At 44.5% G+C, this 24281-nt stretch overlaps 1 protein-coding gene and 1 long non-coding RNA gene across 16 annotated transcripts in view; one reads left to right on the top strand and one right to left on the bottom strand.

Annotated features, from left to right (window-relative positions):
* Positions 1-24281, bottom strand: part of LOC107974888 (uncharacterized) — a 325290-nt gene that overhangs the window by 10214 nt on the left and 290795 nt on the right. For all 4 annotated transcript variants that reach the window (XR_002943956.3, XR_010157339.1, XR_010157340.1 and 1 more), the window contains exons 4-5: positions 2474-2696; positions 1428-1537 (exon numbers count right to left, since the gene is read on the bottom strand). This is a non-coding gene — a long non-coding RNA (uncharacterized LOC107974888). The remainder of the gene's footprint in view (positions 1-1427; positions 1538-2473; positions 2697-24281) is intronic.
* Positions 6867-24281, top strand: part of FGF1 (fibroblast growth factor 1) — a 105438-nt gene continuing 88023 nt past the window's right edge. For 2 of the 12 annotated variants that reach the window (XM_009449857.3, XM_001153608.6), the window contains exon 1: positions 19480-19647. The gene's annotated coding sequence lies outside the window, so the exon portion shown is untranslated. Of the gene's footprint in view, positions 6992-7184; positions 7279-19034; positions 19209-19479; positions 19648-24281 lie in introns of those variants that run through there. The other 10 variants (XM_009449859.5, XM_063811544.1, XM_016953980.4 and 7 more) reach the window with 10 other exon arrangements.

Raw genomic sequence — 24281 nt, 5'->3', positions numbered from 1 at the left:
GAAGGAGAAGAGAAAGAGAATGGTGCAGCATCAATATTTGAAGAGAAAATAGTTGAAAAATTCCCAAAATTGATTAAAGACAACAAGCCACAAATCTCAGAAGCCCTGGGAGCTGCAAGCAGGAGAAATTTTTAAAAGCCACACCTAGGTACATCACAATAAGACAGATGAAAACCAAAGACAAAGGGAAAAAAAAATCACAAGCAGCTGTCATTACTTGAAAAAATGTAATAGACTGTTAGCTTACCTCTTGATAGAAACAATGGAAACTAGAAATTAGTGGAATTTAAATGTCTTTCAAGTGCTGAAATAAAAATAACTGTCAACACTAGAATTCTATGTCCAGTGAAAATAGCCTTCAATAATAAAAGTGAAATTAAGACATTTTCAGGATTCTTTACCAGCATCAAATACTAAAGGATGTTCTTTAAGCAGAAGGAAGATGATTAAGGATGATAGGTTATATAGATGCAGAAAGAAATGAGGTCCAGCACGAAGGTCCATTTGAGGAAGTCTAAATGAATTATACCATATGAAACAATGTAACACAGTGCTGAAGATTTAAAAAATTAAAAATATTAAAAGTGCATACAAATCAGGAGAGGAAGTAAATGAATTGAAACGTTCTAAGGTCCTTGTACTATTATGGAAGAAAATGAAAGTGCCAATTAACATTATTAGCCTTTGCTAACTCAGAGACCCATACTGTGATCTATAGGATAAACTCTAAAAGACTACTAAAAAGATATGTAACTTCCAAAACAATGGAGGCAAAAACAATATTTTCCAAAAGCAGGCAAAAAGTGAGGATAAAGAGAACAGAGAGCATGTGAGACAATTGAAAACACTTAAGAAGACGGTATATTTAAATTCAAATATATCAGTAATTACATTAAATGTAAATAAATTAAATAGTTCAATTAAAAATCAAAGATTGAATTGGATAACAATCTGCATACTGTTTATAAGAAACATACCTAAAACATTTGTATTATAATGTTGAAATTAAAGAGTGGAAAAATATAAATATTAACAAAAATTAATGTTATCTATATTAATATTAGACAAAGTAGACTTTAAGGCAAAAAGCATTATCATAATGATAAAAAGTTTAACTCATGAGAAAGTACAATGATTATAAAACTTGTACACATAATATAGCTTCAAAAATATAAAACTAAGATTGACAAAACTGCAAGAAGTGAACAGATACATGAGTAAGGATATAGATTATTTAAACACGATTAGCAAACTTGACTTAGTGGACATGTATAGACTGCTACATCCAACAATTATAGAACTCATGTTCTCCAAATATGACTCTCCACCTTCCAAGCAAATGATAGGATTGAAATTCTGCACCTCATTTTATGTTGTATACCCATATGACTCGCTTTGGCCAATAAAATATGAATAGAAATAATTACCAGTGTATTAGTAAACATGTCTTCTATTTTTTTTTTTCTTCTTGAAAGCAGAAATCCTTCAGTCCAGGTCCTTGAGCGAGGGTGATACAGAATGGAGCTTCCCAACCCACCTGCAAATGGACAGACGTGCCCAACTGTGAGTGAGAAAGGAGCCTTTGTTATTTTAAGCCACTGAGAGGTGGGGATTATTCATGATCACAGTCATCTCACCTTTTTTTCTACTAATACACATAGAAAAAAAGATGGGCTGTTTTCCAGGCACAGAGGTGAGCCTGTTTTGAAAGAATATGGTGTGATACAGTCCTGGTGAGTTGACTGGCTTAAGTTCCAGGGAGATGGGCACAGGAATTGTGATTGAGGCAGAGAAAGCAGCTCCCAAGAAGAGCTTATGAAGATTGGCTAGAGGCAAGTTTTAAAGGGACATGGATTTAACAGTAAATATTGGATATTGTCCTACAAGTTGAAGGATCTCCAGAAGTTGGTGACTGACTTGACTACTGATAACAATGGAGATGAACCAGGAAGAAGCTCATCAGTATGAAAGGGTGGAATTAGGTAAAGAGCTACTACCAATGAACACATTACAGTTTTTGGTTTTGTTTCTCATTCTCTAGAGGTAGCCATTATTAAGAATTTGGTGAGGGCCAGGCGCGGTGGCTCACGCCTGTAATCCCAGCACTTTGGGAGGCCAAGGAGGGCAGATCACAAGGTCAGGAGATCAAGACCATCCTGGCTAACACGGTGAAACCCCGTCTCTACTAAAAATACAAAAAATTAGCCAGGTGTGATGGTGGGTGCCTGTAATCCCAGCTACTCAGGAGGCTGAGGCAGGAGAATGGCATGAACCCGGGAGGCGGAGCTTGCAGTGAGCCAAGATCACGCCATGGCACTCCAGCCTGGGCAACAGAGCAAGACTCTGCTTTTTATTAAAAAAAAAAAAAAAAAGAATTTGGTGAGAATTTCTTCAGCAATTGCATGCACATGCAAACACACACACACATACACACCAATTTAAAAAAACACACATCGCATCAATCATATTCTACCTGCAATTCTGAAAAAAAATTCCAGTTGATAATATCTCCATGGTTGTTTTCCATGTTACCGCAAAGAGATTTGCCTTTCTTTTTCATTGGCAGCTTAGTATGCCATAGTACCACTGTATCACAGGCAACCATTCTGTTGACACTTAGGTTGTTTCCACAATTGCAAACAATTCTTCAGTGACCATCCTTGCAAATAATATCCATGCATTTCAATATCTTCTTTCTGCAGGCAATAAGACCAGCTTTGTCACCATTCTAATGGTAAAAATGTTAAGCTGAGTAACAAAGGAACACAACCAGGCCAGCTATTTGAGATGGTTATTTTTGGTTAATGGGTGACAGGTGGGCTTCAACTATGCCCAGAATGGTGTTTAAAACATAGTGGGCACTCAATAAGTATTTGCTGGATGCATGAATGAATAAACAAGTGAATCCACATCCACTATAGACACTTGTCAGGCCTGCCCTGCCCCCATTTATAATAGGATTTTTCAACCCCAGCACTATGGACTGTTAGGGCCAGGTAATTCTTTGTTATGGGGGGCTGTCCTGAGCATTGTAGAAAGTTTACCACCATCCCTGACCTCTACTCACTAGATGCCACTAGAACAACCCCAGATGCAACAACTAACAATGTCTGCAGAAACTGCTAAATATCCCCTGGGGAAAAATCGCTCCTGATTGAGAACCACTGATTTATAATACGGGTTAAAGTTGTATAAGGACAAAGGCCCTTTATGAAAACAGCTAACTCTAGGCTGGGCACGGTGGCTCATGCCTGTAATCCCAGCACTTTGGGAGGCTGAGGCCAGCGGATCATTTGAGGTCAGGAGTTCGAGACCAACCTGGCCAACATAGAGAAACCCCGTCTCTATTAAAAATACAAAAAAAATGATCTGGGCATGGTGGCACCTGTAATCCCAGCCATCTATCCATCCATTTATCCACCTATTCCTCAAATACCTATTGAGCACCCACTGTGTGCCAGGCCTGTAATCCCAGCTACTGGGGAAGGCTGAGGCAGGAGAATTACTTGAACCCAGGAGGCGGAGGTTGCAGTGAGCCAAGATCGCACTACCACACTCCAGCCTGGGAGAGAGAGTGAGACTCCATCTCAAACAAAACAAACAAACAAAACCCCAACTAACTCTAAAAACGTTGATCCTACTTCTCCCTGATCCTCTCATGTTATAGTGGCCTTTTTTCCCTGGGTCTTCACAGTTTTTTCATAGAGATTCTTGGATACCTTATTTTTGGTTTGGATTTCGTTTCTCCAGGGCTACCTTCCCTGATGCCTCCCCCATCAACTCATGTATATATACATGAGGATTATAATGTATACTAATCTTCATTATACATTGTTAATCTCCATTATTCATTCTCTAATTACCAAATACCCCTCCTTGGTGTGGAGGAAAAAAATATTAAATTTGAGCTCAATTGAACGTGGACACAAACAATGGTCACCAAGTCCCGGAACAGGTTGTGTGAACCCCTTGAGGCATTCATCCAGCACTGTTTCGGAGAAATCTCCATTTCAATCTATTCCTATACATTAGTTATTGAAAAACAACAGACAATCACAAAAACAAGTTGACCTTTTTGTGTTCCTTGAGCCCAGTTGTGAAGGGCCCTCGTGACTGGACCTCATGCCAAACAACTCGTTACAAAAGAGCTAGGGTCCCAGACTGTGCCGAAGCTTCACAGACCTCTCCTCGTCTGTGCACAGATGAGTGGCTGACTCTGGAGCCCAGGCTATTGCTTCCTGGCCTGGTGATGAATCCTCCATAGTCTGGTGGTATAAATATATATATATATTTTTCTTCTCCCTTTCCCATTGCAATTTGCTTATTATATCATTTGCTTATTATATCTGCATTGCTATTTATATGGGATTCAAAAGTATTGTGTGTGCCTTTTCTTCTCCCCTCACACGTTTCCCGCACAGAACACTTAGTAGTGCTTATCATTGTTGAATTCTTACATTTATTGAATTAATTATTAAAAGTGTATCCATAATCTGTTTCCCTCCCTGAGCTTCCTAGAGGAGGCCATCACTAAGAATTTGCCATGGAACATGCCATTTTTTGCTCACTATTTTTATATCTAGTGCCTAAAACAAGGCCTGGCACACAGTAGGTGCTCAATGGGTATTTGCGGAATGGCTGGATGAATGGATGGATAGATGGCAACCTAATATCAGTCAGCAATAGCCAGCCCAAGGGTACAGCAGACTTCACAAATTGTTCTTGTACCTTCTAAAACAATTTTGAAAAACAATGTTACATATACCCACATTTAAACATTTATATTAATTTTCATCATTAAGTTTATATGGTTTCAAGAGCATAATTTCTAATATATTATAAAGCTGGAATTTAAAAATTAAACTGTGGGCCAGGTGTGGTGGCTCATGCCTGTAATCCCAGCACTTTGGGAAGCCAGGGTGTGTGGATCACCTGAGATCAGGAGTGTGAGACCAGCCTCAAACTGATGAAACCCCATCTCTACCAAAAACACAAAAATTAGCCAGGCGTGGTGGCAGGCGCCTGTAATCCCAGCTACCCAGGAGGCTGAGGCAGGATAATCTCTTGAACTCAGGAGGTGGAGGTTGCAGTGAGCCAACATTGCACCATTGCACACCAGCCTGGGCAACAGAGCGAGACTCTGTCTCAAACAAACAAACAAAAAATTAAACTGTGGCATCATTCTTTAAGTGTACCTATTAATCTGTTATTATTTCTAATATTCTCTTTGATTTGCTTCCACAGTTCTGTCCCTCAATATTCAAGGAAGGAAAAGCAAAGTTGTTGAATTAAAAAATGCCTAATTAATCATTTAAAAAGACTGAATTAAAGTATTAAAGGAAGTTCCTAGTTTGGGAACTTTGATATTTTTATACTTGGGGCAATGGCACCTTATTAAGACTTGTGAAGACTGACAGGTATGATTTCCTTTCATACAGTAGGGGAAGGGTTATGAACACAGACACGTGCTCAGGCAAACCAGGTTTAGGAAAGAATAGCTGCAGAAATGGAGAACTAACTGATTGTCTAAAAATAATCCTTGGTGTGGCCCTCCTCTTTGGAAAGCCTTGCAGACTCCCATCTGGGGTAATGCAGCCTAGTGACCTGCAGAGGGCAGTGTTGGACAAGCTGTTGGTTCAATCTCTCTGTCTCTTTCTCAGGTTAGTGGAAAGTGCAGTCCAGCTTGGATACAGTGGGAACCCGGCCTGGGCGGCCCAGCCCAGTCCTCTCTGGTGTGTGTGTTTGCACAACGAATTATTCACAGGAAAATGGCTCCAACGAGAATGGCGGCCAGAGACTCCATCCTGTACCTAGAACCAGGGCCTGGGACTGTAAACAGATGAAAACCTTATTTTCTCTCCCCTTCAATAACTGGATTTGGAACAGAAATCAAGGATTGAAGTTGTGGGTCTGAATCAACCCTAAGGGTTTTGTTTTCCCTCTTATGAAGTGAAAACAACAGTGAAATGTCAACGATTCACATCTTCAGGAGACGGTAGGGCAAAGTGGCCAAGAGCTCAGACAGTCGGGAGTTCCCATCCCACTCTACCCTCTCCAAAGGTTAGGTAAGGAGCCTTTCCAAACCTCAGCTTCCCTGGATATCAAATAGGAGCAATCTTACCCTCCTGGCAGCGGTGTTGTGAGGATTAAATACAAGAATGCGGAAGTACTCCTCAAATGAAGGGCATTCAGCAAGAAAGAGCCCAGTAAATAACAGTGATAATGGTGAAAAGGACGATATTGAATTGGCATCTTGCCAGGCATGACATTTTCAAAACTTTCCATTCATGTCTGAAGAGGAAGGATCAGAGGTGAAAAATCAAACTGTCTCAGTGTTGTAAGTTTTACAAGCCTAGGAGCCAGAGGCAGAAACAGCCAGGACAGAAGGCAGAATCAACACATTGAGAGCCTAGCTCTGTGGCGTTGCCCACATCTGCCTTTCAGGGTTGGGGCTCCCATCCTGGTGTTGAAAAGAGGATCTTTGCATCTAAAATAGTGTGTATGATGACTGTGCGACACGACCACCAGACTCAGAAATACTCACCTGCCTCAGACATAAAAGTAAGGACTTCGTTCATTACATTGATCCTCTGTGAAACCTCAAAGGGTAGCAATCAGCTAATTGAAGAAAAATGATAAGTTGGACACATTGCTCGGATGTACTGAAAGTAAGGCTCAGAGCAAAACCCGCTCCCTTCTGCCTCATATAGGGAAAGGTAACAGGGACTAGTGCAGAGAGAGGCATGGAGAGAACTCGGATGAGATCACTGTCCTTTCACCTGGCAGCTGTCCAGCCCCCAAATAGCTTTTGTGTCCAGTCCAAAAATAAGATCACATGAGAGGGGGAGAAATAAATACACAGTGCTTGTCCTTGGCCTTTCTGTGGGCATACCAGTGTCAGCTGCACTTGTAGGGGCCCAAGTGCCTCATGACCCACTCCGCAGCCTTCCTCTCCAGGATCCCCAAGGCTAGGAGGCCAACCTACTAACAGGTGGGTATGGTGTGTGGTTTCACTCAGCTCTTCTCATGGGGTTTCTCTGAGCTCCATTCATACCAGAAAGGGAGCAGGAGAGAGAGGACAAGTGGATCCAACAGCCTTCGCTCCAGGGGAATCAGGGCATCGCCTCCTTTTCTGGGAGGACACTCCCTTCTGATGGTGAATGGGAACTCCCTTCCTCCTGCAGCAGCCTGCCTGCAGCCGTCCTGGTAGAACAGTGTGGACATTGCAGAAGCTGTCACTGCCCCAGAAAGAAAGCACCCCAGAGCCAAGGCAAAGAGGTGAGTGCATCTGTTTCTGCAAAGGGCTCAGATTGCTACAGACTTTCTGCTTGGCTTCATGTTGTGCTCAGCATGAACGTTCTCCCTCACCCCCGCCTTCCTTTTCTCCTCCCTGATCTGGGTCTGTGGCAAGCTTGAGTCTATGTGATGAATGTTAGAGTGAAATATTCCTGTACTGCCTTCTCTCATTCAAAGGCCAATTCACTCCCAGAAAGAACTGGGTAGGTCTGGTTCTTAGTGGGGAAGCAGGAAATGGTTCCTACTAAGTGAATTATCTTTGCTGAGATCCAAGAAGATGTTTACCAGGAAATCATTAGACAAATCCCATTACAGTAGACTTAATGCTTCATTTTAAAAAGCACTGCATGAAATAGAAAATAAAAGGATGCCAGCTGATTCTTTGTCGTTGGCAAAAAGGAAAAAACAAAAATGAGACATGCAGAGCCTCTTTTTCCCCATCACCTCCCTTCCCCATCTCTTCCTGATTTCTTAGAGCCCTGCAAAACATACTTAACAGATTCAAGTATTCCTTTCTCTGGTTGAAAACAAGAGGAATAAAATCAGGGGTTTGGGGAAAATTGCTCTGTACACAGACTTCAGAGACAAAGAGGAGAAACAGATTTTGCAGCCTCGGTCTCCCCTATAATGCCTCCTCATAGAACATGTACCTATATCCATTTAGGGATATGGATAGACGCCACTATCACTTCCACACACAAACTGTTATCCTGGATGTAGTCTGCCCCTAGGCTATGGACTACAAATACCCATGCTAAGAAGCAACCAACAAAATTCTGGTAGGAACAAGGTCATTACTTGAATAAGTCAGGATTCATTTAGTAACCATGGACTGAAACCCAGTTTGAAGAGATTTAGGCAAAAAGAGGATTTTTTCTTTTTTCTTTTTTTTTTTTTTTGAGACGGAGTCTCGCTGTCGCCCAGGCTGGAATGCAGTGGCGCAATCTCGGCTCACTGCAAGCTCCGCCTCCCGGGTTCACGCCATTCTCCTGCCTCAGCCTCCCGAGTAGCTGGGACTACAGGCGCCCGCTACCACGCCCGGCTAATTTTTTGTATTTTTAGTAGAGACGGGGTTTCACCGTGTTAGCCAGGATGGTCTCGATCTCCTGACCTCGTGATCCGCCCGCCTCGGCCTCCCAAAGTGCTGGGATTACAGGCGTGAGCCACCGCGCCCGGCCAAGAGGATTTTTTTATTAACTGATGTGCCTGAAAAAGCAAGGTTTTGGTATCATGAGATCCAGGGGCCTAGATGATGGCATCGTGAAGCTGTCTTTCCATTTCTTGGCTTTGCCTCCCCTGCGTCCTTCTGTTTCCAGGAAGACCTGCCCATTGTGAAGGCCACATGGCTGCAGCAGCTCCCAGCTGACATCCTACTAGCACAGCACTGTACAAGAACAGGTGCTTCCCTTTCTAGTTCTAGCTAGAATCTCAGGGTCAATCTCATAGAACGAATGTGGGTATTGTACCCATCCTTGCCATGGGCATGGAGTCATTCCCATCCCCAAAAATGCATGGACTGAAAGCAATGAAGTGGTGTTTCCCCAGAAATGATCAGAGTTCTCATCCCAGGACAAAGGGGGCTAGATGCAGGGTGGCCGAAATCAATGGTTGCCACTCTATGTCGCTTTTTTGCAATGGTCTAGATTGACTCAAAGCTCATCTGATAGCAGCTCCTCCCTCTTACATGCCATAAAAATGTATTAGTGACAGAAGTTCTCATAGGAAGGATAATTATTAGTGGAAAAGGTGACTAAAAGACTCCATGCCATGTTATTCCTAGAGATCCTTGAGAGTAGGAAAGACAGCAGGAGGCTTGTCTGTGGCTTAGCTCCCAGACCATGCACCAGGCCCAGACCCACCTGGGCTCCCAAATTGCCCATGCTCACATGGGTCTCCCTTCTCCCTCACCCACCCTTGCCCAGTTCTGTTTCCCTCTCCTCTTCTGCTGTGAACTCATCTTGACTTGTGAGGGCCCACCTTGGTGCTGTCTCCCCTCTGAGGCCTTATCTGGCCCTTCCAGACTTTCCTGCTGTCTCCCCTCTCTGAATCAGAATGGCATTGACTGTCAGGATTGCAGTTTACTGTTTATATGTTCTTTAAGAACTTCATGTATCTTAGTTTCTCTCACAGCTTGAATTCTCCATTCTTGCGGGAAAATTAAGTTTCATTCCCAAGCCCTCTCTGTGGTAGCTAATAGATACTAGGTGCTTGATTAAGTGCATCCAGTTAATTGACCAATAGAAAATGAGTCTTCCTAAATAGATTAGGGAGAATGGATGGATTACTTGGGGTCGTTAATTCTTTTTTCTTTTTCTTTCTTTTTTTTTTTTTTTTTTGATACAGAGTCTTGCTCTGTCACCCAGGTTGGAGTGCAATGGTGAGATCTTGGCTCACTGCAACCTCCGCCTCCCAGGTTCAAGCGATTCTTTTGCCTCAGCCTCCTAAGTAGCTGGGATTACAGGCATCCACCACCACATCCAGCTAATTTTTGTATTTTTAGTAGAGACAGGATTTTGCCACGTTGGCCAGGCTGGTCTCGAACTGACCTCCTGACCTCAGGTGATCCACCCCCACCTCGGCTTCCCAAAGTGCTGGTATTACAGGCATAAGCCACTGCGCCCAGCCTTGAGGTCTTTAATTCTGACTTTAGAAGTAATATAATAACTATAGCAAACACAGATGGTATGCTGGAGTCCCTACAGGCATCATCTCAGGTAATCCTCACAATGACCCTACGAGGCAAGTACTGCTATTATCCCATTTAGCAGATGGGTAAACCAAGTCTCAAAGAAATGAGTTACTTATCCTAAATTATACATCTAGTAAGTGGTGATGTGCGGATTATAACCCAGGATGCCACCTTCTCATTTCCTATTCCACTAATCATTTACACACCTATCAGTAGAATTTCCTGCTGCCTGAGTTTAAAGAACAAAGGGCACAGGTGATTGGTCAGAGAGCAGGAAGAAGTACATGTATTTTAGACCCCTCTTCTGCCACCTGGGTGCCCAGTACCTCTACTGGGAAGTTCTTATTAGATTCTACCCAGGGGTGAGGGGTCACTCCCCTGCCCCAGAGCCTACAGGAATGTCAGGGATTTCACAAAAAGAGGTGTCTCTGGGACTCTGCAGAGAGTAGGGTGCTTTTTAATTAAACGGGGGTAGGGTGGTCTTTGCGGGAAATGTTGGCTAGAGGGTAGGCTTTAGAATTTAAGCTTGCCCCTTGGGCTGCCGGTCAGTACATTATGGCCCTGCCCTTTCTCCTACCCGCCACCAGGGTGACCAAGCTGGGTTCCTCCCTCAGGGTGTTTGGCAGGATTTGGAAGGCAACCAAATTCTGATCTCAAAGAAAACCAAAATCTTGAGATGGTGATTTCTTGTACCATCTATGCCCCCACATCAAGCCACTGGACTCGGCTGATGCAGTCATCTTTGTGCTGGCAAAACTTTTGGTTCAAGTGTATCTTGTTTCTTTGATGCACACTGGCCTCTTCATATGGTTTCATATCGTGGAAAGAGCAGATCCTATTGATTTACGTCATTTCCTTTATCTTTACAAAATCCTGTGGCAGTGTGAAAGAGCTGGTGTTCTCACCTTCCTTCCATTGATAGCACAACTGAGGCATAGTGAGAGTGAGTCGTGACCTTTGCACAGAAGGTCCCAGGCCAGGAATGTAAGAGATCTGAGGTCTTTAGAACCCAAATCTGCTTGGTTCTCCATGAGGTTATGATGGTGGGCAGGGTGGGGGGGAATACATATATACAGACAGACAGACAGACAGACAGACAGACAGATAGATAGATTATAGATAGAGATATAGATAAATTCTTCGAGTAAATCTTTAAGAGGAAAAAAAAACACTGCTAGACCCAAGAGAAATGAACACATGTTCACACAAAAACTTGCCCATGAATAACAACAGTATAATAATAGCCAAACAGAAGAAACACCCCAAATGTTCATCAGCTGATGAACAGAGAAATAAAATGTGGTGTATCCATGCAATGAAATATTATTCAGCAGTAAAAAGGAAAGAAATGTTGATATGTGCTCCAATACAGAAGAACCTTGAGGACATCACACTAAAGGAAAAATGCTCATGTTGTTTGATTCCATTTATATGAAACGGCCAGAACAGTAAAATCTACAGAGACAGAAAGTCGATGAGTGGTTGCTCAGGCCTGGCAGGAGGGAGGAATGGGGAATGAACTGCTAATGGATATGGGGTTTCTTTGGGGGGTGACAAAAATATTCTAAAATTATAGTTGTGATGGCCGCACAACTTTGTAATATACCAAAACCACTTAATTGTACATTTTAAATGGGTGAACTTCAGAGTATGTGAAGTATATCTCAATAAAGTCATTTAAAAACCCAAACCAGCCTGGCCAATATGGTGAAACCCTGTCTCTACTAAAAATACAAAAATTAGCTGGGTGTGGTGGCGCACGCCTGTAATCCCAGCTACTCGGGAGGCTGAGGCAGGAGAATAGCTTGAACCTGGGAGGTGGAGGTTGCAGTGAGCCAAGATCACTCCACTGCACTCCAGCCTGGGCGACAGAGTGAGACTCTGTCTCAAAAAATAAAAAAATAAAAATAAATAACAAAAAACCCAAACCACTGCTATTGAAATAATTAACCCCACAACAGGGCTTTGCCAAAGGATGTGATCTCACCCTGTAAGCTCTGATAAGCTTGTCTTGTCCCATAGAGCCTGGCCATAGGTCACTCACACAATTCCACTGAGAAGAAGATAGATGGAAAAGATAGGATCAATTAATTTCTCCTTAGAGTCTAAACCAGGAGAGTTCTTTTCCTCTTTCCTGGACAGACATTTTAGACTTTTTAGAATCAGTCTCACTACTTTATTTTCACTTCTGGGTTTTAAATCATGCTTCAAAAAGTGTTTCCCATTCTAAGATTATAAATCTTATTAACTAATGTTTTCCTCTAAGGCTTGTCTCTTTACACTTAAACCTCGGATTCATCAGGAATTTAAATAAGAAACTGGGGATCCAGATTGGGTTTGTTTGTTTGTTTGTTTGTTTTTGCCAAATAGCTAGACAATTATTAAACCAGAAGTTCTTAATTTGGGGTTAAAGTGTGCCTGGGGCATCTTGTAACTTCCTGAAATTAAATGTAAAACTGTGTGTGTGTGTGTGCGTGTGTGTGTGTGTGTGTGTGTGCGTGTGTGTGTGTGTGTGTCCTGGGGAATAGAGCTATAGATCTTGTCAAGATTTTCAAGAAGTTTTGTGACTCAGGAAAACCAGTAGGCTTTCTATATTTCATAACCTGCTTGGGGTTATGTTGCATACACTCCAATATACCAAGACCCAATCTAAACCAACAGGATAGTTGTTAAATCATTACAGGGGAGGCCTGAGAGATCACTCTGTTCTCTGTCACATGTCAAGTGAGAGTTGCACCATCTTTTGGTTTGATGTTCTGCTGAGGCAAAGAATGAGAAGTCTCTCACTGGTTCCTCTTGGGTCTATAAAGCTTTAGTTTGTTGTTGCTGCTATTCTTTTTGAGACAGGGTCTTTCTCTGTCATCCAGGCTGGAGTGCAGTGGTGTGATCTCAGCTCACTGCAACCTCCGCCTTCTGGGCTCAAGCAATCCTCCCACCTCAGCCTCCCAAGTAGCTGTGACCACAGGCACATGCCACCACACCCAGCTAATTTTTGTGGGGTTTTTTTTGGTAGAGAAGGGGTTTCATCATGTTGCCCAGGCTGGTCTTGAACTCCTGGACTCAAGCAATCTGCCTGCTTCAGCCTCTCAAAGTGCTGGGATTACAGGCATGAGCTACTGCACCTGGCCTAAACTTTAGGTTTTTAATCATCAACTGACAAATCAATGGAGATAGTGCACAATTTTAGCTGACAAAACTTGGGGCCTTCCTGTCACAAAGACTTTGAGGAGGCAAGGTTCACAGCCTAGTAGTCCCATAAATATAAATAAATGATAAACTGAAAACAAAACTGCCATTACAAAGAAGGTGGCAGATCCTATGTGCAGGCTCATGCATTCATGTAATAAATGTATATGCAACACCCACTATATGCCAGGCATCGTCAAGACTGGTAGCTCTCAAAATGCAGTCCCTGGACCAGGAGCAGTAGCAGCAGCTAGAAACTTATTAGAAATATAAACTCTATTTCAGTAGGCCCACCCCAGATCTACTGAATTAGAAACTCTGAGGTTGGGGCCCAGCAATCTGTGTTTTAACAAATCCTCCAGGTGATTCCAGTGCACACTCGAGCTTGAGAACCACTGGTCTCGGTACTGAGTATATAACAGTGAGAAGACAAAGTCCTGCTCTCCTTGTGGAATTTGTATTCCAGTGTATGTGGTAGGGGAGACCGAACAAGTAAGTAAATATTTTATTTATTTTTATTTTATTTTATTTTATTTGAGACAGAGTCTCACTCTATCACCCAGGCTGGAGTGCAGTGGCACTATCTCGGCTCACTGCAACCTCCACCTCCCGGGTTCAAGTGATTCTCCTGCCTCAGCCTCCTGAGTAGCTGGGGTTACAGACGCCAGCCACCATGCCTAGCTAATTTTTGTAATTTTTAATAGAGACGGGGTTTCACCATGTTGGCCAGGCTAGTCTCGAACTCCTAACCTCAGGTGATCCACCCGCGTCGGCCTCCCAAAGTGCTGGGATTATAGGCATGAGCCGCCATGCCCGGCCTAAGTAAACATTTTATGAATACAATAATTTTGAGAAAGTAATAAGTAGTATGAGGAAAAAGAAAGTGGGAGATGTAAAAATACAGTGATAAGGGGCTGATTTAGAACGGGTGGTCAGGCTGCAGGTGGCCTGAGCTGAGATAAGAATAACAGGAAAGAGCCAGCCAGGCAAATAACCTAGAGGCAGAAAATAAATGCATAATTCTGGGCAGAGGGAATGGGAAGTACGAAGGCCCTGAGCTAGGACCAAGCCTGGCCCGTTATGAGGAGCAAGTGACTGGAGCACGGTGAGCAGTGAGTACGTTGGGGGAGAACTTGCAGAGGCAGGTGGTGGTAGTGAGCTTAGCTTTTGTTCCTAGTGCAAGGGAAAGGCCCTGGACAGTTCTGAACAAATAGGTACATGGTCTGATTTACCTTTTAGCAAGTTCCTTCTGAAATGAACTGTAGAGGGTTAGGGTAGAGCAGGGAGGCCAATTAGGAAGACACCCCAATACTCCAGGCAAGAAATTTGGTGCTTGGATGAACTAGACCAATGTGCAAACATCTATTATTAAGTGAAAAATAAACAATTACGCAGGACATTGTGCACAGTAATGTGTGTTTTTAGCATACACATATTCAGGGTACAAAGACAGTTTTCTTTCCTGAAAGGATCAATACATTCAAAGTGAATAGTGGTTATCTTTGGAGAAAAGAGGGTTAATGAGTGTCGTTTTATACCTCTTGGTGCAGTGTTATCATGTGCACAGTGTTTGTTTTAAGTAAAGGTAAATTTTTTTTTTTTTTTTTTTTTTCAGACGGAGTCTCACTCTGTCACCCAGGCTGGAGTGCAGTGGCACGATCTCGGCTCACTGCAAGCTCCGCCTCCCGGGTTCGCCGGGTTCACCGGGCTCACGCCATTCTCCTGCCGCAGCCTCCCAAGTAGCTGGGACTACAGGCGCCCGCCACCACGCCCGGCTAATTTTTTGTATTTTTAGTAGAGACGGGGTTTCACCGTGTTAGCCAGGATGGTCTCGATCTCATGACCTCTTGATCCGCCCGCCTCAGCCTCCCAAAGTGCTGGGATTACAGGCGTGAGCCACCGCGCCCGGCCAAGGTAAAATATTTTAAAATTAAAAAACTAGGATCGAGGGGCCGGGCGCGGTGGCTCACACCTGTAATCCCAGCACTTTGGGAGGCCGAGGTGGGCGGATCACGAGATCAGGAGATCGAGACCATCCTGGCTAACACGGTGAAACCCCGTCTCTACTGAACAAAATACAAAAAACTGGCCAGGCGTGGTGGCGGGCGCCTGTAGTCCCAGCTACTCTGGAGGCTGAGGCAGGAGAATGGCGTGAACTCGGGAGGCGGAGCTTCCGCGAGCCGAGATCGCGCCACTCCACTCCAGCCTGGGCGACAGAGCGAGACTCTTGTCTCAGAAAAAAAAAAAAAAACTAGGATCGAGGAAAACACGGTAGAATAGGCGACAGACAATCAATATTAGAGGAGAGGAAACCCAGCTCTCATGGGTAGGACCCTTCCCAAGCATCCTCCCCTGAAGTTGCTGAAGAATCAGGCTAACCAGCGGGGGGCAAGCGCATGTGATTGGATTTCAGTGGGATCAGGGTGAGGCACCTTCCTTCTTGAGGGTCATTGGACTCAGCTTCTGTCCTGCAGCTCTGGTGATGTTTGTGGCTGGCTGGTCTCCTTGAGCAACGAATACAATTTCCCATGAATGTCCGCTGCATTTCCCATTGCCCTCTGTCATCGTGGCGCTTGCTTCACCATGAGACCAGGACACCCTTCATTTAACTGCCTCATTGGGCATAAACAGAGGGAAATGTGTTGCTGGAGGGAGAGAGTGGCATGCAGCATCCAATTTCTCCCGTCAGCTGATTAAGATTTGTTGTGCCTGAACAAGGTCAAATGAGATTAGAAAGAAAATGCAATATGTCTGGTGTGTGTTTCACATAACTGTATCATTTGTGTAAACAGGATGAATGAAGGGGAATTTTTAAAGCAAATATTGAATGTCATTCTCAAGAATCAAGGACAAGACACCAGGGCTTATGTTCTGCCTGGAGAGAAAAAAAAAATGTATATATTGGGGGCATTTTGAACCCTGTTGATTCAATAATGCTCTGCTTCTTTCATGCTGGTACAGTTAAAATGTGATAGCTATATGTCTGATTTTCAGAGGCACTGAGCACAAAATAAGTAAAACCACAGAACCACCACATTCTACCTTTGTTGCCCTTCTAAAGCTCTTAGGAGAGGTGTAGAGCCACTTTCTGTAATAGCAGCTGCCTAAGTGCTCTGTATTGAGTCCATCTGTTAGGATGCGAAAGGAAAAATCTCACCTCTGGCAAGAGCCACAACATTTTAGATGTGGATGACTCCAGGGCAAGCCCACGTCTCTGTGGATAAACCTACTAGAATTTTTTTTGGTCCTCCAAACCTGTAATTTTCTTCCTTTCTCCGGGGACCCCTCTGCAGTACTAGCAGCCTCTCCTACAAGGTTTTATCAGGGCAGAAATGGCTTTTAAAGTGGTGTAAGAGCTTTGGAGGAAGACATGATTTCTGTTACATGTTCTGCATACGATCTAGCATATTGTGGATGCTTAATAAGCAGCTTCGACGGCTATTATTTCCACTGACTATTTCCAGGCACAGAGCTGGAGGGCTATTCTGAGACCAGACTTTTCGACTAGGTCATCGCAAAGTCCCTTCCTACTCTAAATAACAGTGGGGCTGAAAAGCATTCACATGATCATGTCTCCAGACTGGGAAAAATCTCAATATATGTTATTTAAAAGGTAAATCTAGATAGTAACAGAAGTTCAAATAAATGTAGAAATTGAAGGATATTATAATGAAATTTTAAAAAATTTCCACATTGGCGGGAATTATATTACAGTAAATACCTTAACTGAGGATTATTTCCCAGTATTTGGACAGTAATATTGCCAAACACCCAATATGCAGTAGATAAATTAGCATATGTCAGTAGCTAGGGATTATATTTGCCTAAAAGCTGTGTGTGTATGTGTGTGTGAGTGTGTGTGTGTGTTTAAACAGGGTTTCATAACTGGACATAATGGAGAAATAAAATAAAATAATGACTTGCATTTGCATTCCCTGCGTTCAAGGTGCTCGAACACACTTGGACACATTTGATTGTCATGATAATCCTGTGAGTTTGCAGGGAAGATATGAGTGGGAAAGTCTTATTAATTTCCACTAGGAGGGGGGGAATCTGGAGCCCTTGGGCTGAATTGCCCAACAATGGCCAACCACACAGTGCAGGCAGGTTAACATGGGGTTAACCTAAAGCAGGGAGAACTGGTTTTAGTCACAATGAGGACTTTAACTAAGGGTACCACCTGAGTGAGTCTCTGAGTCTGCATCTCTGTCCTTAGGATTTTCAGGGTATTTTCTAACTTTCAAGTCTATCATTTCACGTAGTTAAAAAGGGTTAACATGCATACCACATCTAGCATAATGATTCTTTAATACTTGGAAAACCATTGTCCAAAATATTTTCTTTAAGGATTCAGAAGGCCCTTTGGAACCTTGCAGATACTCAGGAAGATTATTATGTTTTAAAGCAAATTATCAGTATCCTTTGCAGGTGTAGAAGTGGTAGTTCACGAGGGTTCCAATTAATAGGGTCTCAAGAAATCAACATTTTCTGTATATTCAAGTCCCTTTTGGGAGCTGCTGCTTATCCGTGATTGGAGTTCTGTGATGATTGAGCCTCTAGCTCTTTAGTACAGGACACGAGCTCCTTCTCCAAGGCTCATCCCTTCAGAAGGCACGTGGATGGCTTCCCCACACCCCCATGCTCTGTGGGGAGTGTGGGGAACAAACTGCAACTCCATCCTCTCTACACCTAAGCAACTACCCAGAGGAGGTAGAGACTGGAGAGCATATTTCTAGTTCTGACAGGTCCATCTGTACCTCTCTACCTGAATCATCAGGTGAGCAGGCTTGTGTACATACATGGGAGTGCATGCGTGCACACACACACACACACACACTCATGCCTTCTGGGCTCAAACGCCTGCATAAGCAGGAGCGATTCTTCAATTATTGGAAACTATTAATCATGTTTTCATTTGGTTTCTTCAAAGACAGCTCTTGATCCATATCCTTTCAGTCCACCTTATTCCCCACCTTCTAGCCAAAGAGTTATTTGTCCAGACAGCTCCCTCCCTTCCTTACCCTGTCCTGGCCAGAAGTCTAAAGAGGATGTCCATGGCCCATTGAAGAATTTCCCACCCCTGAAGTTGAGCTCACCTGAGGATTCACCTCATCCAACGGGGACAGGCTTGAACAGTGGAAAGGGAGGACAGAGCTGCCACCTCTGCAGCCCCTCGCCAGTCCCAACCTGGATGGCTTTCGCCTGGATTGACTTCGCAAAATGCCATTTGTAGGGCTTGGCTCTGGGGATGGCACAGACAGACACACACACGCACACATACACGTTGCCACACACAGACACCTACACCCCATGCAGGGATGCCAGATGACAGAACAGAAAAGGCCTCCCTTTCATCCAGCAGCCTTCTGACTCCAGAGGAGAGTCTCCGAGCCACGACCTGCTGTTTCCCTGGCGACTCAGGCCTCAAAATAAACAGGATTCTGCTCAGACGGGCCAGAAGTCCATTCGGCTCAGACATTTGCCCCAAGACAAACCACGTTAAAATAACACCCAGGGTAGCTCCTGCCACCGTCTTCTGTCTCTACCTCCCTCCTGGCTGGCCAATGGCTCTGTGTTCCTGGGCCTGCTGCTGGCTGTCCAGAGTAGGGGTTGCTTAGAGCTGTGTGCATCCCTGCGGGTGGTGTGGGAGTGGGCGGTTGTCTAAAGGCAGGTCCCCTCTACTGATAAACAAGGACCGGAGATAGACCTAGAGGCTGACATTCTTGGCTCCCCCAGCCTACCCCCCCCCCACCTCGATTTCCCACACAGCCCTAGGGACGGGTAGCCAGCTCTGTGGCATGGTATCTGGAGGCAGGCCAGCAACCTGATGTGCATGCCACGGCCCGTCCCTCTCCCCACTCAGAGCTGCAGTAGCCTGGAGGTTCAGAGAGCCGGCTTGGGGCTGCTGGGGCGGCGGCCGCAGCACAGTGACAGTGACAAACACAGAGAAGAAGACACCAAGTGGATTCTGCTTCCCCTGGGACAGCACTGAGCGAGTGTGGAGAGAGGTACGGCCCTCGGCCTACAAGCTCTTTAGGTAAGAATCAGGGCATCTGATCTGGGAAACAGAGCAGGTTATAGCTGAGGTCGTGTGTGTGAGTGTGTGTGTGTGTGTTTTGTGTGTGTGTCCAAGTGCAAATGTAATGCTACTTGGAGAAGAAAGAAAATGTTTCAAGCAGATAGCACTGGAACCAGGACTCCTGCAAGTGAATCTCAAGAAGCTCACCTTTGGCTGGGTTTAAACCATGGTGCAGACTGCTCTGGGGGAAGGGCGTGCTGATGTCACAGACATGTAAAAATAGTACTTCTAGTTTAGAGACTGCAAAAATATGAATGCACCATGCCGCCACATTATCTCCATTCCTCCAGTGCCCGCCTGACACTGGCCCTGAATCAGGGCTGGAGGGGGCAGGCATTTCTCATTTACTAAAGTGCTGGATGCAGCCCTTGAGTTTCGGCAGAAGCAGAAAGCTGCGGTAAGTCTGGCTGTGGTGAGTGTGGCTAGCATTATCTTGCTGTGTCACACTAGCTCTCTCTTGGGAAGCCTGGATATTCAGCTGCCTTGGAGAAGCTGTCCACATGGTGGGCAGCTTAGATTTTATTAACCTTTTGATATAGAAGTCAGGCTGAAGTTTAGGATTATCTGGGTGTGTCAACTCAGGGTTTTGGTAGGGTGGTATTCCCATGGCCCCATGGTCACTCGGATTACTTCTTTCCTTCCTTTCTGATCTTGGAATATCACATCCTCGTTTCAGTACCCCTCCGATGGGCACTAGGAAAGAAGGAGTCAGAATGGACAGAGTCTCTGGCACATACACTATCCACACCCACATCACAATTACATGCCAAAGGTATGCAAGGTTGCTGCAGAGGAGCACTTCAGAAATGCAGCCCTCCAGATACTGAGATGGAAATTTCAGGCATTTAATCAAGTACCCACTTTTCAGAGACCCAAGGAGACCCAAGGGCTCACTCTGCCTCAGCAGAATTCAAACACTCCATTATTCTCTAGCTATGTTACATCCACCCACCACCCCACCACCCCCACTTGCCTCCCTCCTTTCTGCACTGGTGACCGGCACTTTTCCTTTCATTCTCCACAGGGATGCGATTGTTTACGAGTTAGCTCCCCGACCCAGTGGGAGGACATGAGCATCCTGGCTGACGGCGAGCCAGGCTGCCCCTCCGCCAGCTCTGTGTAACAGTGAGCCAGCAGCAGTGGCATCAGGGCTGAAAGAAGTGGGCCTCGCTTTGGGAAGTGGTGTCTAGTGAAGGGTGGCCAGCAGTTTACTGGAGCTGTTTGTCAGTGTGGATGACTGAGGATTTTGGTGGAGACTCTGATTCACAGTCACAAATTCCCTTTTCCTTTGTTTTCATTGTGTTGGTCTTTGAGGGCTTCCGAGGAAAGTCCCCTCTTGAGATGTTGATCTGAAGGCAAGATCAACAATTTGCTGTTGGCAGAGGGACTCAGAGAGACTTTCTTCTGTTGCCCCTGCCTTTGTTAATGTGAATAAATGGGTTTGCAAATGAAGTATGTAATCCAAAGCAAACTTAGTATGCAAAACTTTAAGAGAAAACACAATGAGTTTCTTTTAAATTCTCTCTCAAATCTGCTGTTTACATATGACTTGACTAGTTCTGCAAAGGATCAAGGAAGCCATATCTGGTTAAGTGGTTTGACTTTACAGGTGAGTAGCACCAGCCATGATGATAACATTCAGTGGAGATGGTGGGCGGACATCCATATGCCGTATCTACATTGAAGGGACATCTCATCCTGGGACAGTGCAGCCACTCACTTAGGTGACATGCATTCTGTGAACTGCACATAAACTATTAGGATCTTGGGACTGCTGTTACAGGAAAGAGATCCAGACCCCAAGAGAGGGTTCTTGGATCTCAAGCAAGCAAGAAGTCAGGGCGAGTCCGCAGTGCAAAGCAAAAGCACTTTCTTTTTATTAAGAAAGTAAAGTGGTGAAAGCACAGCTACTCCATTGACAGAGTAGGGTGTTCCCAAAAGTAAGAGGAGGAACACATCCATCCTAGGTACCATGCTCGTATATATAGGATTTTAAAAAGATCATGGGGAGATGTGCTCTGCTACAAGGGTTTGTGATAAAGGATTAATTTTCTTTTTCTTTTTCTTTTTTTTTTTTTTTTTTGAGACAGAGTTTCACTCTTGTTGCCCAGGCTGGAATGCAATGGCACAATCTCGGCTCACTGCAACCTCCGCCTCCTGGGTTCAAGCAATTCTCCTGCCTCAGCTTCCCGAGTTGCTGGGATTACAGGTGTGCGGCACCATGCCTGGCTAATTTTGTATTTTTATTAGAGACGGGGTTTCTCCATGTTGCTCAGGCTGGTCTCTAACTCCCAATGTCAGGTGATCCAACCGGCCTCCCAAAGTGCTAGGATTACAGGTGTGAGCCACTGCACCCGGCCTAATTTTCTTAATTACTATATTTTGCAAGAATCCATATTATCTTTAAAGCAAAATTAGGAATGCCTTTGTTCTCAAAATATCGGGCTATCTGGACACTCCCAAGTCTGAGTCTGTGTAGTAAACATTATCAATCTATTCCCTTAACCATAAATATCTGGAGTCTAGGAATGCCTAATTTTCTGGGAATGCAGCCCAGCAGGTCCCAGCCTCATTTTCCCAGCCCTCACTCAAGATGGAGTTGCTCTGGTTCGAACGCCTCTGACACTGTCAGCCTGTATGCTAGCTCCCAGGGGTTAGGTATTGTGCAGAGTGGACACACCCATTTCCACCTCATTAAATAAGCATTGCATGGCTAATACAGTATCCCTTGATTTAGGTTGCTGGAAAAATAATCTGAAGTTGTTTGTGCCATAGGCATACCATGCTTTAGGTAAATCTAACATCTATACGTGTGGGTGAGAGTACTTTTTCTGAAGAAAGGGTTCACTAATCAACAAATGTTCAAGTACCAACAAGGTGTCCCCATCTTGAGATATGACTGGATCCAGCCCAAACAACCACAGAGAAGGAAGGGGACTGATTGGGTGGGCAGGTAACAGAGAATGGGCCTGGGCTGGCCTGTCCAACTCAGCGGAAAGATAAGCAAGGAGTCCAAGGTACAGGAACAAGAACAAGCATCTGGGCCAGTGGCCTACCGGGAGAGAAAAGGGGAGAGAAGGAATAGCAATTATTTTGATTATTAAATACACCATGGTTTAAACCCAGCCAGAAGTGAGCTTCTTGAATTCACTTGCAAGAGTCCTGGTGCCAATGCTAAGTGCTTAAAACATTTCTCTGTCTTTAACTTTTTCCTTGTTTTCCCCTTTCCTTTTTAATAATTAAATTATACTACTTACGAGAGGGAGCATAACACATTAGCTAAGTACGTAGATTCTGTAGCTGGGCTGCCTGGGATCCAAATTCTGCCACTTATTAGTCCTGTGACTTTGGCCCTTGGTTTCCTCATCTGTAAAGTGGGGGTAATAAAGTACCAGCCTTGTTATGGAAGGAATCAAATGAGTAATGCCCTTATCAGCACAGGGTCTAGCTCATAGTGAGTACTATGTATTTGCTATTATTATTATTATTCAAAGGTGAATTCTAAAAAGGCTGCTTTGGCCAGGTGCGATGGCTCATGCCTGTAATCCCAGCACTTTGGGAGGCCAAGGCGGGTGGATCACCTGAGGTCAGGAGTTCAAGACCAGCCTGGCCAACACGGTGAAACCCCATCTCTACTAAAAATACAAAATTACCTGGCATAATGGTACACACCTGTAATCCCATCTACTTGGGAGGCTGAGGCAGGAGAATCACTTGAACTTGGGAGGCGGAGTTTGCAGTGAGCCGAGATCACACCATTGCACTCCAGCCTGGGTGACAAAAGTGAAACTCTGTCTCAAAAAAAAAAAAAAAAAAAAAAAATAGAGGAGAAAAGGCTGCTTACAAGTCCATTTGTCCCAAAGCCCAAAGTGACACTCTATAAGTGACCCCTGGTGCCACTGCTTGGGTAGCTTGGAGACACATTTGCTTTGGCATGGAGCTTTGTTCACATGTATGCGCACTCAGACATAGAACAGTTTTTGGACTGGTCCCCAACATTTATTGAGCCCTTGCTGTGTCCAAGCACCGTGCTTGGCTGTAAGTGTATCACCTCACTCAATACTCATGACAACGCTGCATATAATAGTAGGGGCTGTTATAGATGCAGGAATTGAGGCTTGGTGGGTGGGGTGTTTGGCTAAGGTCACACAGCTACCAAGTGGCAGAGCCAAGCTTCATACCTAGGCTGTCCAGCGAGCCTGTGCTCCTCACTGATAGGCTGTATATGGTTTGGGGGGATTATGAGAGGTGTCCTGAGAGGCACATGGAGCTTGGTGATAGGAATTCAGCACCAGATGATATTGGAAGACCCTAGAAAGTAGGCCAGGATTTGGAAATTCTGCTAAGAGATGGCAGGACCTTAGCTTGGGCCATAGGTAGAATCTCAACCTTGAGGACCAGTAGCCTCTGGGATTGGGTCTTTGGGGCAAGACATGAACACAGGCACTGGGGAACAGTGGGGCTAAGGTTTTTCTGACCAGGTAGTGGATGGTGCCCAAGAACAAAATAAACAGAGTGCTAACAACAGAGCCCCAAGCACAGCAAGCGTGCTGGGCCAGGGGGCCTTACAATCCTCAAGCCTAAGGCCAGAGGTCATGTTGAGCTAAACTTGAAGTCAAGATTGGGTAAGTATCTGAGCACAGTACAATTTACAATAATGAAAACAATTTGATTTGCCAATGCAATCCCTCTAAATATTATATTTAAAATGTGACTTAACAGAGATTTGTTTTATACCGAATTGCTCAAGACCGTCTCCTGACCTTGCCCAAGGAATGTTGGTGATGAGAACAGGTGTGAGGGGCGTGCCTACCTTGCACCAGGGCTGTGTCAACATGGGGTATTACTCATGGACATGACTCATCTCTGCTCCTCCAGGACCTGTGGTCTTGTCCAGGGGTTTTCAAATTTTAATGTGCGTAAGAATCACAGGGGAACTTGTTTAAAAATCAGGTTCCTGGTTGCTCCCCACAATTTTGATTCAGTGGCTTCATGAGGGACCCAGATTCTGCATTTTCTGGGTGGGGCCTA

The sequence above is a fragment of the Pan troglodytes genome, chromosome 4 (assembly GCF_028858775.2).
Source record: "Pan troglodytes isolate AG18354 chromosome 4, NHGRI_mPanTro3-v2.0_pri, whole genome shotgun sequence".
Classification (NCBI taxonomy): domain Eukaryota; kingdom Metazoa; phylum Chordata; class Mammalia; order Primates; family Hominidae; genus Pan; species Pan troglodytes.
The sequence above is the reverse complement of the archived record's forward strand: the minus strand, read 5'-3'. Positions and strand labels throughout refer to the sequence as shown.